Genomic DNA, 19,116 nt, shown 5'->3' on the forward strand with positions numbered 1-19,116 from the left:
GTTAAAAATGAGAGGAGCTTATAGAAGTCAGGTCAGGACTTATTTATGGAACATGGTCACAGGTTTATAATGAAATCTGCAATTCCATTTTTACTTCAGCCATCAAATTGTCTTTGTTGTACTTTGTGTTTTGATGTGGGCGTTTATTATTTTATTTAATTTGTGGTGATTTAGTTTTATGTTGTATGTCTTGTGTTTTGTCTTTTAACATCTTGGGTCCATGTTGGAAATAAGTGTTTTCACTTTAACATGTTTTTTATGTCTGTAATGTATAAATAAATCATATCATGTCACTTTACATATGAACAAGCGAGTGCAACACCATGAATGTCTTCCAGGAGAGACTGTCTGAACATGTGATCTGTTATCTCCATATTTAAATGATTATCACGTCTCTTCCCTCTCCATGACAGCCGGCTTTTCACTGACGTGGTTGGACAACACGTCATACAAACCAGTTCTTTTCTAGCATAACCCGACGTTTACTGTCAGTTACAGCTTACATCTGATCAGCAGATGGACGTCCTTTAAAATGAATGAAATCCTCCTTCGACCAGTCGCTCTTAAAGGACAGACAGCTGGGTTCAGGTCCAGGAGAGTCTGGTCTCTGCTGCTGGATCCTGAAACAACAACAGCTCTGATAAATGTGCATGTTGGATAGAAATGAAAAGTCTGTTCAGTCTTTGCAGCTTTACATTCTGACCTTCCATCAGCAGGTTGTCCAGGTTTAAAATTTACAGGATCCCCCATGGACTGGTCACTCTTCATGGACACACAGCTGGGTTCAGGTCCAGGTCCAGGTCCAGGCCCAGGCCCAGGTCCAGGCCCAGGTCCAGCAGAGTCTGGTCTGTGCTGCTTATTTGTTCTTCAACACAACACACACAGAGCTTTGAGTGTGAATAATGATGGTGGAGTGATGTGAGTGGAGAACAGTGATGGACAGTTAGAGATCCTCATCTCACCTCTGAGCTTTGGTCTGGCTGTCATGTTCCCCACACAGAGAGCTTTTAGAGGGAGGGACTCCCTCCTCTCTGTCCTCACACTGATCCATAGCAGAGAAACACCTTCACACAAACACAACAACAAGCTCATTCACTACAACAAGCTGCACATCACACCAGCACTGCAGTTACAACGGCGTCATTCTTGATTCAACCACCAGATGGCAGCAAAGTAAGACATTATTCTTTATTTCCACTGAGGTTTAATGTTTCATGTTTTACTTTCAGAAGGTTCCAGTTCTCTGTTGGCTTTTCATTTACCACTATAGAGCACATTTAATGGAGATGAGCTGCTGGTGGAGTCAGCTGTGTGGCAGAAGAAATAAAAATACTCACCAGGTGAATTCAGATCCACATCCAGTCACAGAGTCTTTGTAGCTTCACCTGCAGAGGAAACACAGAGAGAGAAACTGCTGCTGATTCTCCTTCATCAGTCCTTCATCATCAGTCTGAGGACTCTGGTTTTCTATGGAGTCATTTGTACTTCTTGCTGTTTTAATTAGAGATTGTACTGAATGACACTTTATTGATTAATAACAGTTAAGCAGCATATCACACTCAGAGGCCTGACATGTATTTCAACTGATGATTTAGTGAATATACATAAAGATACTGATGCAACAATTTTCACAAATATCAGTGGAGACAAAACTTGTGAAGTTTGTCAGACACTAAACGTGTTCTCTCTCTTTTATCCCCGAGGAGATTAGAAGGAGCCACAAGATCACATGAATGTTTGTATTTCAGAGCATCAATGCATCATATTTTTATTTACATTCATCTTTATTTATGGTTCTGTTATAGTTGCTACAGCTGTGTTATATTCTATTTGATCTTGTGGGAATGTTGTCTGTCAATCAGTGTTAGATTATAAGGATCAAAGTACAGACGTTTCCATGATTTATGGTTGAATTAATGGAGCATCATCATCATCATCATCATCATCATCATCATCATCATGTACAGTAAAGATTAAAACAGGCAGAATAAGAGAGAACAATCTGTCTGACTCAACACTAAATGCAGTTCTGTACAGCAGAACAAAGATCTTCCTGTGATGAGGCATCACATTGTAGTTTAAACTCCGTCATTATTCCACAAACAGAGTTTACTGTGTTTTGATGACAGTGATTCACTTTGTAGTTTATATAATGTGACATTGATTTTATATTGATATAGTATAAAGATACTGAATGAAGGTTTGGCAGCAACATAAACTTTAGTTTCTATTGCTGCAGCTCTTAGCTTGGTTAAAATACTGAATATCATCAATGAAAAGATGTTTTCAACAGTTTGTCTGTGATATAGTTTAGAAAGATTCCAGAGAATATTATTTAATGACTTTTATTAGCTGTTAATCACTAACCATACCACCTGTGAAACAAAGTCTCCCTCACTACCAGCATGATACTGGTTATTAAAACATGCACCAGTTTAAAGGTGAGTGAATGGGGCGACCCTTCATACTGACACTAAACTTCTCTGACAATGAATAAAATGTTTTACACAAACAAACTCAAGACTGTTTGAAACCGTTTGAGTTCATTTGATGTCAAACTGTCAGAACATAATCACATGACTGTGTTTAAGTGCAGTTAGTGACGTGTTGAAAGCTGATAAAATGTGTATCTGTCAGGTTGGTGAGCTGTTGTTGACTTGCTAGCTAGTGACAGTGTTCCTAATATAACTGCAGCACATTTTACTGTTTGATGAACAATAAATTCACTGCAGAACATCTATTAAAACATGGTTTACTTTTACTGCTCAACATTAAACACAACTAAACAGCATATTATTAATAATCTATTTCATTCATTTATGAAAAGCAGCAGCATCATACATTGAGCCTTTAACACTCAGTGTCAGCTGTGTATTTATTTGAGTCTCATTTATTATTATTGATGCACATATTACATGTTATATGCAGGTAATTTTTCAGAGTAACAACAGACAGTGAAAGGTTGACTGTTGGAATTAGTGTGAAAATAGTGCAGACGTGGAACAATGTGTGGCACAGGGGTAACATTCATTAAGACCTGCATTATTGTCTCTGATGCTGTGAAATACACGCAGGGCAACAGGGCAGTGCGTAATGTTTGTGCAGCGACTGAGTGAAGCTTCATCAGAGCGAGCAGGAAGTTGTCAGTGTGTCAGTAAATGTACAGAACAGACTACAGTGAGTCAGTTAATAAATGCTGCAGCTTGTCAAGACCAAGAAAAGTCACGTCTGTTATTTCCCCAACTGCTGGAAAAGTGAAGGGGGTTAGCTCCACAGTTAGCAACAATGGGTTAGCCTAACCTGAAGACACTGAACACAGAAACAGAGAACAGAGAAATGTTCTTCACCCCGCCAGACCAAACCAGTCAACCCAGGGGAAACACTTCCACCAGTATTCAACAAAGCAACATAAATCTCTACTGGTGTCACATCTGGACTCATCCTGAGCACGGCCGCTTTGCTGCCAATGATTTCACTGTATAAACTCTGAATCTGTGTGTAACAGGTCACCTGTTTTCTGTACAGAAAAGCCTTTAAGTTAATAATTCTATCGTGAGATCTCAACATCTCATCAGAAGATTTAAATAGTTGATGAAGTTACCGCTGTCTCCCAGTCTGGAGACACTGGTATGGATGCTGCTGCTGTGTGACAGCCACAGCTGTTCATTAAAGTCAGAGGAAAGGAGCTACATTACACATCTATCAGCCTCACACAGAGTCTGAAAGCTCCCGCCAGATTTAACCCCTTCCTCCACCACTGCCACACACACTCTGTATGTTGTATATTAAGATATTTTTACCTGTTTTTACTTCTATGTTTGTACTTTTTATGGACTGTAACTCTATTTTTACTCAGCATGTGACCCACATGTTCTCTGTGTTTCTTCTTCTTGTAAATAAATCAAGTTATTTGAACTTGAAGCTGTCACTAATACAGACAGAGCAGGTTGTTGGACAAATGTAAGTTATTGATCTGTGAACACTGACTCAGTACTGTCAGCTGTTATTGGACACTTTGAACTAGTGATGAGCAAATATGAACAAACGAATCTTTTTAGTGTCAAACGTAGCGAGTGCTCATGAATCCCGGACTTTTCCCACTCATACCGCCCACACCCATCACTGTTATCGTAGGGTCCTGCTCACACTGCCTGCCTGCTACGGTGGTGCAGTCGCTCTAAACATGAATGAACATCAATGAATGAGCGGGAATCACCGCCTCCAACGGGGACGTCAGTGAATGACTCGAGTCCAGACAGCCTGGCAGCTACTCACTGAACGAGACTGAACCACCTGCTGCTCTCTCTGCTACCCGCCCCTCAAAAACACCGACTGATCGTTGGTCAGTGACACATCACATTTCTGTCACATCGTATTGAGCTTATATAGCCTACCTACATACAAGTGGGATGCTGAATCAATGCATTGAAATTAATATTTTATCTTTATTAATGTAAACTTATACACGATGACTGGTAATGCACTGAAGAGAAATTTTGTGGGGCAGGCAGCACGAGCTGTCGAATGACTGCAGTCAAGTCAGCCGCCACGTAATTTCCTACTGCGCGCACACTTCCGTTATTACGGTAATGAGTTTTTCTACTTGGAAGACAAGGATGGTCCGTCGACTAAATGTGGTTTAACATCGCTGTCATTTCCTGTACAGTCGACCGATAATATTACAGTTTGATTGAAACAGCAACAACACAACAACTTCCAGAACATTTCACTGTGGAATTAAACAATAAAGGACCAGTAGGAAAGTACGTGGCGGCTAGTTGGACTGTAATTTCCGGAGTGGCGGCTGACTTGACTGCAGTTGTCGAATGTGTCTGTACTATAACTGAGTGTCACAGAGAAACTGACGGCACATTTTGCAAAAAGTATCAAAACTCCAAAGGTTCGATATATTTACATGTATCAACTGGAAGGAACCGATACTGTGAAAAGAATCGGTCCGCCCATCACTACTTTGAACAGTGAACCTAAAATGGAGGAAAACTTCCAGCATGTTGATTTGTGTTGACTGTTAGTAGAGTTCTGAACTACAGATTTCTGCTGTTTCTACTGGAACTAAACTAACAAGATGAACAAAGAGTCATTCAAGAGTCAAACAGTGAAAACTGTCACAATATAAACACAATAAAGTCACAATAAATACCTTTAGAAGAAGAAAAGAAGCTGCGACACGACGAGAACAGAAAGAGAAACTAAACTTCAACAGGAAATAACAGAGAGAGAGAGAGAGCGAGAGAGACATAGAGAGAGAGAGACATAGAGAGAGACAGAGAGAGAGAGACACACAGAGAGAGAGAGAGAGAGAGACATAGAGAGACATAGAGAGAGAGACAGAGAGAGACATAGAGAGAGACATAGAGAGAGAGAGAGAGAAAGACATAGAGAGAGAGAGAGAGAAAGACATAGAGAGAGAGAGACATAGAGAGAGATTTTGATTGTATTATACACAAAAATATATTCAAAATTTCAAAAAAAAAGGAAACTTCCTGTTTCCAATCAATGATTCCACTTCTCTACATCCTACAGGACCCCAGCTAGCTGCACAACAACTTCCAGAACATTTCACTGGTGAATTTCACAATAAAGGACCATTGAAAATATACAACAAAATATATTCAAAAAATGATTGAAAAAAAGGAAATGGCACATGAGATGAAAAAGCTGGCTCTTCAAATACTGAAGGCATCAGGTACATTATATTATGCATATAATGCATATGCATAATATGTAGATTTTATAGCACCTTTTGCAGAACATGTTTTAAATGTGGTATTTTCCTTTCCAGTGTTTGAAGCAGAAAATAACTGTGCCTGAATGTGCCAGAATTTTTTGAATTATTACATTATACACCAAAATATGTGTATAATGTTTTCAATGAGAAAAGACCTGCTGAATAAAATAGATGAGATGATCACAGCTAGTGCAACAGGGCCCTACACCACTGACAGGTTCTACAAGGTTCAGACGTTTCCAGTGAAAGTTTCCATAAAACGGGATGAATTCCTGGAATGGTTCAAACAGAAGCTCCAGGAAATGGATACAAATCGCAGTAGAACCAGGTATACCAGACTAAGTGAAGAACATGAGGGCAGTGATGAAGAAGCTGCAGAGCTCCAGGTTCAATGAATTATGTACCATAATCTGGACTCAACTCTTGGACTCGACCCATCTCTAAACTCCCTTCCTGTCAGAAACACTGTTCATAAATTCACACCTTTGACTGAAATACAATGATTTATTACATCAGTCCTCACTCATCTTTACTTAAACATGTAAATTCCTCTCAGATCACATCGACTTTCTCTCATTTTAAACAACTTTTGGATACTTTCAGGTAATAATTGATATTTTGCAACTATACCATCAGGTTTTAGGGGGACAGAGCTTATTTTGAATGTGAACGTTTTAAATGTGAGGTGTAGTGGAGGTCTAGTGGTTTAAGGCGCTGACCATGAAGCACAGCATCTCCGGTTTAAGTCCGGCTGGGGTCCTTTATTGCATATCGTCCTAAATCTCACTGAGAAAGGCTTTAAAGGCCCAGAAATAATAAGAAATAATATTAATAGATCCATATCCAGGTATGTGTATCATCTACATCACTGTAGAAATGAAATTGTTCTTGACACATCATGTACAACAGAGAGGTCAGATTATCGTCAGGCAGGCTCCTTTACTCACCACAGGCTGGACTCTGTTGGTTAGTGAGGAACTCTTCTAATGCAATTAAACTTTGGAAAAAGGAAGTAAATTTCATGTGTTGAGTGTTTTTCTGCTCTTCATGTATTCACTAAGCATTAACTTAAGGACCGAATTAAAACTGCATCTCATTCAATAACTCACATATTCTCACTGTCACGGAAACAATTTCAGTGTTGAGCCACAGAAGAGCTGCTGAATCAGCCTTTGTATGTCTGTATCATGTGACGTCCCTCTCTCTGCCTCCAGCTCGTGTGATTGGTTTGGCTTCCTGGCTCAGGAGCCAATAAGCAGAGTCAGAGAGGATGTCAGGAAACTACCTGCATCACACACTGCATTCATTACTGACGAACATTATTACATTATTTTATACGGTAAATTCACATAGAGAGCATCTTTAGAGGCGTTTTTCTCTATAAATGTCCTTTTAGAACCTTTATTCATGTGTGATCCCATCTGTCTCTGAGCCACTTCCTGTCTGTTATATTTTGACTGATAGTGGAGTGACGGTGGCATCTCATCATCATAAGAGCAGGCTGGTTCTTGCTAAATGCTGTTAACTGATCGATCTCTGTCACTGCAGGGTTTATTTCCTTATTCATAGCCTCACAGCTTGTAAAGTACCAAGTCACTGTGGTGCACAACTGTACCTGGACCCTGAATGTTGACTGAATAACTGAATAACTGACTGATGACAGACAGAGACTTAAACCAGTTTACACAGTAAGACAAGAAGAGAGTTTCTGACATGTGGCCAGTAGGAGACATATAAAAATTAAAGACAGAGACTCCACAACTCTTTCACTTACTGTCTACATGTGTAACCACAGTTAGACAATGAGTCGATCCTTTTTACCAGAAGAAGAAACTGTTGGAACATTTTCTTTCTCTTCATTTCCTGTTTCTGAAATATTCTTTTCTTTCTGTTTCATTCTTAAGTTCATACTGTTCGTTTCTTTCTTTTCTCTGTATTTTTGTGCTTGTACTGTGTAATATTTGTAACACAGATGATTATTATTTGCTCATAATAATAATAATTTAGTTTTCATTCTGTCATCCTTCACTTTCATGTGTGTTGCACCCTGTTTTGTTCTTTTATCCTCTCTTATTTAATTGTTTTATACATTTACTCCATCTTTATTGTTTGATGTTAATATTTATGAATACTTTTTATTTTTTTATGTATGTATATGTGGAATATTTCTATATGTATATACTATATATATATGTTTTTGTATCTTGAGCATTTTGGGAATAAAAGTTCCCTTTGGAATGAAAAAAGTTCTCTTTTATTTCACAAATTCACCTTCATTTATCCAGAATAAAGCGTCACGAAGGTGCTTCAATAACTATGATGAATCATTTAATCTTTCCAACATTTTTAAATCAGTTTCTGTCAATCAGTAATTAGAAACCCATTGTTTCTTCTCAGTGTTATTTGTTTTATGATGTTTATATTTTCTGTATGGTTGAGTATATTTCATGTTAGTAACTTATTGATTCTTTCAGGCTCCATTTGACAGACGTCAGTGTCTCCATTTTGTTTGTCAGTGAAAGTGAAAGCAACACTTTGCACTTTAAACTCAGTAAACACATACTTGTAAATGTAGCATTTATTTAGTTTTATTGTATTACACTAAAACAGCTTCATCTGTGGAATGTCTGAGTTGATTAGAGGATTTATCTGATGACAGAATGATGTTTGTGCTGAACTTTAATGGCGTCAGTTCAGAGAAGGAACACTTTCACACAATTTTGTGACATTTTTGACCTACAAATAATTTTTCTATGTGAAGAGAGTGTATGACTGGTACACGACGACATTTAGGAAGATGGCTTGATTCATCTTACAGTTAAATCTTTGGACTGTTTGGATAAAACAATCTTCTCATAACTAAGAGACATTCAGTAAATAAGAAATGAACCGCTCTGATTTCTCCACTGAAATAAGCTCTGGTCCATCAGATGGAGCAAACACAGCATCAGGTGGCAAATGGAAAACAAGAGGAAGAACATGGAGAAGAGCATGCTCTCTTTTTGCTGGATGTCTGAGTCACCTGACAGAAGCAGTGTGTTACTGAGCTCAGGCTCAGTCCTTTCACTGGATTCACTGGATTCACTGGATTCACTGGATTCACTGGATTCACTGGATTCAGTTCACATCTATGTTCTTCAGCTCCATCAGCTTAAAGAACGCAGCTCTTTTACTATCTTCCCTGGCTCCATTCAAGTTTAAAGTGCCTATTTGAATTCACACATGGAGAAACAATTGTTATTACTGATATTATTGTGTCATGCATTTATAAATGTCAAACCCACTTGTGCTTCAAATTTACTATCAACAAAACCAGCAGACGCTGCATCTCATCTGATTGATGATATTAAACTAACAAACCATCCTGGCTTTTTTACAGCTTTACAAACTAAACTTTCCAACTTAAAGACACTAAAATGAAACTAACGTCCATCTTTTCTTCATCAGGGCTCAGAAATATTCCTGAATTTCAATCATACATTTCACTCAATAAATTCTCTTAACAGGGACGATACAAAGAAATGTGATTGATTGTCAACGTCTCCCAGTTCACACAGCTCACATAACCTGGATGTTTGAACAGGAGGAGACCTGTCGGTACCATGTGGTTCAATATAAGGTTCACTACCACAGGACTGATTCATTTCAATACAAGTCTGTCATTTTGGTTTTAACAGAATATCTTTTGATCATTTTTCTTTAAAGTTAGTGAGTAGCTGCATCCTAGTTGCATTAATGTTGCAGCTTAGATTATTTCTATAGATATATTCCTCCATGATGCTACTGAGCTCTTTCTTTAGTGATCTAGTCTTCAGCTATACTTCCTCTAGCTAACTCTTTCTCACGCAGCCGAGTTAAATACTGATATAAACTCTGACTAACCGTCTCCACCGACTGAAGATCACTAAACTTCCAGATCATTTCTCCTGGATTACTTCTAGCTGAAGCTCTTTCTACCTCACCTTCCCATCTACATATATACAGAATGTATGAATGTGTGTGTGATCACGACTTCTTTAATGCATTTCAAATGTTTTACTTATATTTGTGAAACACGTTGTGACAGTGGAAAAGTGTAATAAATGTGTATTATTATTTATTTAAAGTCAGGATCACTGTGGAAATAAGTTGATAATAATAATTAGTTGAACTTGTTGTAAAAACGTGTTAAATAACTGTGATGAATCATGTTATAACTAAATATAATCTGACAGAGAAGTGAATGTATTTAATGTGATGTATCTTCTGATTAAATGCAGGTTTTCAGGCTGATGAAGCTGCAGTTCTGCTGCCACCTGCAGGTCAGACGAGTGGCTGCAGACGGTTCCTCAGGACCAGCTGGTGTTTGATCAATAATCAATAAACTGTCACAGTCATCAATAATAATAAACTACAGTCACCAGACTCTGTTATATTTGTGTTTGTAATAAGTTTCTCTCCTCTATATATGAAAATGAGCTCGACTAAATATCAGAAACATCTTTTGAAGTAATTAAGTCCAAAACAACAACCACAGAACCAATGAACCTCAACAAAACTTAACACTTATTGCATCACTGTTGTATTTCATTGTATTATTCAGGTGTTTCTATTTTTCTGTTCACTTAGTGTGTCAACAGGCTGAATTTTGACTAATGAAGCTTTTCCAGAGTTTCCTCTGATGTTTCTGTTGTCTAAACAGCATCTTGTTAGCAAAGCTAATTAGAGTCAAAGAGGATTAACGAGGTTTCAAACCTTCCACCAGTATTCAACAAAGCAACATAATAAATCACTACTAGCACCATCTCTACTGGTGTCACATCATTTTAACCCCCGCTGACACAAACATGATGAAACCTGTTGCTTACGTTACCTTTAGATGCTGAAAATCATTTTCATCAAGCTGATGAGTGAAGGTGAAATTAATCAGCAGCTTCAACCAGGAAACCAAACGTAGGAAGAACAAACATGTAACTCACAGCAGGAAGATTTCAAATGTCAGTTGCTTCACAAACAGTCTCAACTCTGAATTCATCTTTAACCAGAAGTGACTGTAAAGAAATATGATCCCAGCACAGCGCTGACCTTTGGAATAAAGAACCTGGAACAGCTAAAGTCAAACATTGACAGACGGTATAAATCCTCATCAGATAGTGGAAATTTTCCTCATTGGAAAGAGGCACAGAGACATAAAGAAAGCATTAAACATTGTCACTAGTTGAAGCAGTTGTAGACGCTGTACAATCCATCACACCATCAGTAACAATTATACAAATGTTCAAACACAAACAAAAATACAATCATCTTGTATTTTTGGAGAGAAAGCATGTTGTTCAGCCGGCCCTTTCCCTAAAGATTGTGAACCGAAACTAGACAGCTTTATACCTCTCCAGAAGCAAAGCTAAAAACAGTCTGGTCCCTAAATGGACACTTCCACAAACTGTTACACCTTCTGACAAACAAGTTTAGTGTCACAGGCTGCGACAAACATGGGAGACCAGACGAGTTTTACCAGTTAGGCCGAGTACAGAACTGCTTGAAAGTTTGTGGACGCTTTAGAATTTTCTGTATTTCTGCATAAATATGACCTAAAACATGATCAGATATTTACACAAGTCCTAAAACTAGATAAAGTGAACCCAATTAAACAAATAGGACAAAAAAAACAACATTTTTTTCATCTTTTTCATTTATTTATTGAGGAAAATTATCCAATCTAACATATGTGTGGGAGGCAAAAGTATGTGAACCCTTGCTTTCAGTAATTGGTGTGACCCCCTTTTGCAGCAATAACTTCAACCAAACGTTTCCAGTAACTGTTTATCAGCTCTGCACATCAGCTTGGAGGAATTTGAGCTCGTTCCTCCTCACAGAACAGTCTCAACTCAGGGATGTTGGTGGGCTTCTCACCATGAACTGCCTGCTTCAGATCCTGGTGCCATGGGCTTAATCAGGACTACGTGCACACACTTAATCACGTGCACGTATTTGGACTCAGTTGACCATCAGGGTGTAAAACAGTATGCAGTTTGCTCATGTAGTGGGAGCAGGAGGTCTCAGATTTAAGGATACAGCCTGACTACACCACAGTAGTAGACAAACACTAATCCAATAAAGGGCACACAGGTTCATTCACTAATGAAAGTCAAAGATGTGTTGTTCCTGATATCAAAACTACAACGTTTATTTGAATGTTCACAAGTTAAAAGGCAATAACAAGGGTTTACACACACACACAGTCACTCAGCCAAATATGTACATCAGTGTTCTTCACTATTTTTTTCATGGCAGGACACTTAGATGAAGTAAATCTGCCAACTAATTTGTCATATCACGACATACAATATGTAACGCAGCCAATACAATCTGAATTATAGGCTTACCTTAAAGCTAGGGTATCTAATGTATTTTAGAAGCATTTTTGTTATAGTTGTTGAAATTCTCTGTACATCCCGACAGCCATCAATAAATCAAATGAAAATCCAGTATGTGTGACGGTTGCAGGCCTGTAATAATCCCGTCCAATCATTTCATTCAGCCTGAATGAAAAGTCATTTTATAGCAGGTTTCAATCTTGTTCTTTGACTTCTGTTAGTGGGATGTCTCTACATTCCAATAACAGATTGTGCCTTTAGAATATTTACCAGAACAGTAATTCATCTAGATACAGCTGTAATTTCCTCACCAGTTTTCCTGCTTTGAATGTGTTGGTGTCTATCAGATGACGCCTGCGTGGCCTCTGTGTTTCTCTTTCATCCTTAAACTTTTTCTTTCAATCTTTTTGAAAGTTCTTTACTTTCTGCTTGTTTTCCTTTCAACATTATTACATCCTGCAACTCTTCCTGCAATAAAGCATCCTAAGTTATTTTATCTTGAATTATCTTTATGTAAATATTATTATCTTTATTTATATTTATTTAAAAATGAATTGAAGGTCAAAAGAAAAAGTATACAGATTGATATTTTGACATTTTTGAACTAACTGTGTGTTTTATTGATGTAATCGGTTCATTTTTTACTCCTGATAACATTTTGTTGTTGTTTGGAGGCTCCGAACACTCAGACAGTTTGTTATCGACGCCACAGAGAAGAACTTTTACTTATTGTCTCTAAATTAAACCTCAAATCCAAACCTGAACCTGGACTTTTTAAAACTGTGTTTCTGTTTTAATGTCTTCAGAAAACACGTTTCAGCCGTCAGCATCATTTCACTGGTTTCATTTACATTTTACAGCTGATTTTAAAATCGTATTACTTACCTTCATACAGAAAAACTGCTGAATTATCAGACTGATACTTAACTGTTTGTATTTTCAACATGTTTCACTTTTACAAGATGACGAGCAGCTGATCTCAGGTAAACCTTCCAGAGCTGCTAATGTTAGCCTCAACTCTGATATATCACATCTCATCAGGACGGACTCCCACACAGCCCATGTTCCAGTCCTGAAGGCTTTTTCTAATGTGACCTGTGACCTCACAACCCTCCAGACTCTAAATGTACAATGACTGGAGATCACTTTATTAGGAACACCTGTGCAGTCCGATGCGATCCAACACAACAGCTCTGCCATCAATTCTACATTTACAAAGCTTCTACATTCTCAGTTGTTGTTGACGTTGTCAGAAAGGTGATAATTGTATTTTATATTTATTATTGAGGTGGTAGTGGGGCTGCTGTACTGGACTGTGTTATATTGAAAAGTGTTCCTAATATTTTGCCCTCCTGATGCTTGTTAATGGGCTGGAATAAAACCACACAATGGAAAACATGATGGAAATATGACATTTGTCTCCTCTCTCAGTAGAGTCCCACTAGATACTAGTTTTCTTTCTCTGCCCACAGAATCTGTTCTGAACATCAGCAGACTGTTAAACTCCTGCAGCTGTAAAACTTTCTGACTGAAGTTTCATTTACAATCAAAGCTAAAAGCTCAACTTGTTCAACAGACAGGAAAACTTCTGCACACGCTCAGTTTGGGGAAACCTTCCTGAAAATGGCCTCGAGAACAGAAAGAAGAAGCAGCAAACACCTGCTGCCTGGTTTGAAATATGAAAATAAATAATAAATGAAGTTATTTTATCTTGATTTATCTTATTTATTTAAAAACCAACTGAAGGTTAAAAGAAAAAGTCTTTGTTACAACAATAAAGTGCAGAGAAAACAGTTTTCTTTGTTTTGGATGATTTCTCATCTAATTTAAAGTCATTTATAAATGCTGTAACCTTCAACACTCTCACCTGTATATAGAAACATTTGTTGGAGCAAAGTCATGTTTGTGATATGATTTATTTATTTATGGATTACAGACACAAAACAGAAATCCAAGTGATAACATGTTACAGTGAAAACACGTATTTCCAACATGGTCCCAAGATGTTAAAAGACAAAGAAACATAAAGAAACACATTCAACATAAAAACTAATCAATACAATCCTGAAATACAAAAACACACCAGCACAGTTTAAGAAATGAAGAATAATAATAGTTAATAGTTCTTTTTTTATTAGAACTAGTGCAGAGCCCGTTCAAAACGTGTCTGTTCACAACGGACAGATTGATTATTATTTCTCAACAACCACATATATATGTATCAACTGACAAACGTATCAATTAAAACCAGAAAGATTGAACAAATGAACTGGTTTAAATTCAGTAAGAAACTTCACCAGTGAGACTAAACTGAGGTTGAACCGTAGAAGCAGTTTTGTTGGTGTCTGCTGGAAGGATTTGTGGCAGCACTTTACCTTCCAGCTGGGTAATAACAAGGTAATAGTGGGTAATATTTGATAATAACCAGCTAGTAATAATGCTAATTAACATGTAAAAGCTTGGTATTAACAATGGCTATAACTAGCTAATATTAGATAATAAGGGGCCAAAAATAAAGAGATAATAATGTGAAACACATCTAAAGATGCAAAATGCAAAACTACCAGTTTCTACTTCATTTGACGGTGATGTTTGGTGATTGTGATGAGATGAAACCAACACCAAGAGACATATTGATTACCTGGAAACACACCTGGTAGTTTCTGTGTAACAGCCATGAATCAGCTGCTAAATGCTTCCTTTCATGTTACCTAAGATAAAAAATGATGTATTTTCTTTAACTTCAAAATACCATAATAATAAAAAACATGTTTTTAAAAGGCTTGTTTGAAGCTGAAGTTTGATGAGTGAAATATGTCCATAGGCAGCATATATTTCTGGAACTTTTCATCAACAGTAGCACATGTTGTGTTGAGTTAACAGTGGAAGGGTTAGGCCTACCAGGTGTGTTTCCAGGTGATCACTGTGCCTCTTGGTTTGGGTTGTTGCTGTTGGTTTAATCTAATATCACCGTGAAATGAAGTAGAAATATGTAGTTATGCATTTTGCAGCACTGATTCATGGCTAATACACAGAAACTAGCGGACGTGTTTCCAGGTAACAAATCACAGCATTAAAAGAAGAATTTTTACACTTTTACCTCAAAACAAAAGTTTATGTTTGGAACATGAGAGACGAAGAATTTCAGCAGGTTAATCTGATAATCACTGATTTAGACGTCCAAGAACTGTGATGTCATTTGAAGGTATGACGCTGATAGTAGCCCATAATATTTAGAAAATATGAACCATATTACATCATTATTATCAGGCTATTACCCCATTAATGTCACCATATTACTGTTTTAAATAAAAACATGATATAACCATATTATTAGCAGGTTACTGTATAGTTACTGAAATGTTACTGTGATGTTTGTAATTAGTTCTGCCTCATTGTTCTTTAGGTTTATTTCCACTAAATATCCCCTTTCTTCTTGGCCCTTTTTAAAGTTACAACAGTTTTTAGCCTGACTCAAAGTCTCGGCCATTGCTGCCGGTTGGTGTGAAATGCATTTTGGGATACTTTTTATTACGCTAACGTGTCTCCTCGTTTCTCTCACTCGCGTCTCTTCTCCCAGCGAGGATGAGAGAGAGACGTGAGGACGGAGTCAGTGAAAGGAACTCTGAATGCTTAAGCATACCAAGAGATTTTGGACAATTCCATGCTCCCAACTTTGTGGGAACAGTTTGGGGATGGCCCCTTCCTGTTCCAACATGACTGTGCACCAGTGCACAAAGCAAGGTCCATAAAGACATGGATGAGAGAGTTTGGTGTGGATGAACTTGACTGGCCTGCACAGAGTCCTGACCTCAACCCAATAGAACACCTTTGGGGTGAATTAGAGCGGAGACTGAAAGCCAGGCCTTCTCGTCACATCACAGAGGTAAATGACTCTGTCTCAGATGCTCACAGTTGAATACAGAACAGGAATCCCAACTAATGTGGCATATAAGGACTGAACGTTGTGGAAATAAATGTAAAAACAAACAAACATTTCTGACTCCTTCACTCTCAGTCACAGACTGTACTTCACACAGTTTCAGTAATCATCCAGAGTTTTAAGGTTGTTTGAAACAAAAGATGAATTAAATGGTGGTTAACCACATAACAGCTGGGGTGCACTATCATATCACCATTGTGACTAAAAATCACTATCATCCCAGCACAGATACTGCTCTGAAATTAAAAGAAACTATAACTGTTACCAAAACACTGTTAACTGAATAAATGTCTGTATGTGTTTTACTTTGGGCCAGTTACACAGTTCTTCATTCAGTTTTTGAATCTAAAACTCCTCTCTGGTATTTCAGGTTCCAACAGCGGAGAAAGAACAAAACTAATGAAAATATGTTAGTAGAAAGTTATTCACAGGGTCTAAACACACAACTAGTCTGAAAATAATTTGATTAGAGAAAATGTCCAGGTGTTTATCAATTCATATAAATCACAGTTTAAATGGTGATCAGTTGATCAGGTTGATGAATCCTGACCTGAGAGTTTCCAATGTACAGTGTGGACTCTCCAGTCCAACAGACAGCAGCTTCACTCCTGAACTTTGCAGGTTGTTGTTACTCACTTCCAACCCTCTTGGACTAGAGGACTGGGAGCTGAGAACTGAGGACAGAGCTGCACAGCCTTCCTCTGTGATCAGACATCCTGACAGGCTGCAGACACACAAAGCAACACCTGCTGCCTGGTTTGAAATATGAAAATAAATAATAAATGAAGTTATTTTATCTTGATTTATCTTATTTATTTAAAAACCAACTGAAGGTTAAAAGAAAAAGTCTTTGTTACAACAATAAAGTGCAGAGAAAACAGTTTTCTTTGTTTTGGATGATTTCTCATCTAATTTAAAGTCATTTATAAATGCTGTAACCTTCAACACTCTCACCTGTATATAGAAACATTTGTTGGAGCAAAGTCATGTTTGTGATATGATTTATTTATTTATGGATTACAGACACAAAACAGAAATCCAAGTGATAACATGTTACAGTGAAAACACGTATTTCCAACATGGTCCCAAGATGTTAAAAGACAAAGAAACATAAAGAAACACATTCAACATAAAAACTAATCAATACAATCCTGAAATACAAAAAAACACACCAGCACAGTTTAAGAAATGAAGAATAATAATAGTTAACAGTTCTTTTTTTTATTAGAACTAGTGCAGAGCCCGTTCAAAACGTGTCTGTTCAGAACGGACAGATTGATTATTATTTCTCAAGAACCACATATATATGTATCAACTGACAAACGTATCAATTAAAACCAGAAAGATTTAACAAATGAACTGGTTTAAATCCAGTAAGAAACTTCACCAGTGAGACTAAACTGAGGTTGAAGCGTAGAAGCAGTTTTGTTGGTGTCTGCTGGAAGGATTTGTGGCAGCACTTTACCTTCCAGCTGGGTAATAACAAGGTAATAGTGGGTAATATTTGATAATAACCAGCTAGTAATAATGCTAATTAACATGTAAAAGCTTGGTATTAACAATGGCTATAACTAGCTAATATTAGATAATAAGGGGCCAAAAATAAAGAGATAATAATGTGAAACACATCTAAAGATGCAAAATGCAAAACTACCAGTTTCTACTTCATTTGACGGTGATGTTTGGTGATTATGATGAGATGAAACCAACACCAAGAGACATATTGATTACCTGGAAACACACCTGGTAGTTTCTGTGTAACAGCCATGAATCAGCTGCTAAATGCTTCCTTTCATGTTACCTAAGATAAAAAATGATGTATTTTCTTTAACTTCAAAATACCATAATAATAAAAAACATGTTTTTAAAAGGCTTGTTTGAAGCTGAAGTTTGATGAGTGAAATATGTCCATAGGCAGCATATATTTCTGGAACTTTTCATCAACAGTAGCACATGTTGTGTTGAGTTAACAGTGGAAGGGTTAGGCCTACCAGGTGTGTTTCCAGTTGATCACTGTGCCTCTTGGTTTGGGTTGTTGCTGTTGGTTTAATCTAATATCACCATGAAATGAAGTAGAAATATGTAGTTATGCATTTTGCAGCACTGATTCATGGCTAATACACAGAAACTAGCGGACGTGTTTCCAGGTAACAAATCACAGCATTAAAAGAAGAATTTTTACACTTTTACCTCAAAACAAAAGTTTATGTTTGGAACATGAGAGACGAAGAATTTCAGCAGGTTAATCTGATAATCACTGATTTAGACGTCCAAGAACTGTGATGTCATTTGAAGGTATGACGCTGATAGTAGCCCATAATATTTAGAAAATATGAACCATATTACATCATTATTATCAGGCTATTACCCCATTAATGTCACCATATTACTGTTTTAAATAAAAACATGATATAACCATATTATTAGCAGGTTACTGTATAGTTACTGAAATGTTACTGTGATGTTTGTAATTAGTTCTGCCTCATTGTTCTTTAGGTTTATTTCCACTAAATATCCCCTTTCTTCTTGGCCCTTTTTAAAGTTACAACAGTTTTTAGCCTGACTCAAAGTCTCGGCCATTGCTGCCGGTTGGTGTGAAATGCATTTTGGGATACTTTTTATTACGCTAACGTGTCTCCTCGTTTCTCTCACTCGCGTCTCTTCTCCCAGCGAGGATGAGAGAGAGACGTGAGGACGGAGTCAGTGAAAGGAACTCTGAATGCTTAAGCATACCAAGAGATTTTGGACAATTCCATGCTCCCAACTTTGTGGGAACAGTTTGGGGATGGCCCCTTCCTGTTCCAACATGACTGTGCACCAGTGCACAAAGCAAGGTCCATAAAGACATGGATGAGAGAGTTTGGTGTGGATGAACTTGACTGGCCTGCACAGAGTCCTGACCTCAACCCAATAGAACACCTTTGGGGTGAATTAGAGCGGAGACTGAAAGCCAGGCCTTCTCGTCACATCACAGAGGTAAATGACTCTGTCTCAGATGCTCACAGTTGAATACAGAACAGGAATCCCAACTAATGTGGCATATAAGGACTGAACGTTGTGGAAATAAATGT

The 19,116-nt window shown here is 37.5% G+C and overlaps 1 long non-coding RNA gene across 1 annotated transcript; it reads right to left on the reverse strand.

Moving 5' to 3' along the window:
• Positions 1 to 1,023: 1,023 nt before the first annotated feature.
• LOC121910591 lies at positions 1,024 to 5,193 on the reverse strand. The gene is made up of 3 exons (XR_006099682.1): positions 5,162 to 5,193; positions 1,338 to 1,491; positions 1,024 to 1,064 (listed from the first exon to the last, which is right to left on the reverse strand). It is a non-coding gene; the product is annotated as an uncharacterized LOC121910591 (long non-coding RNA).
• Positions 5,194 to 19,116: the final 13,923 nt, after the last annotated feature.

This window comes from Thunnus maccoyii, chromosome 13 (assembly GCF_910596095.1).
Source record: "Thunnus maccoyii chromosome 13, fThuMac1.1, whole genome shotgun sequence".
NCBI classification, from domain to species: Eukaryota; Metazoa; Chordata; class Actinopteri; order Scombriformes; family Scombridae; genus Thunnus; species Thunnus maccoyii.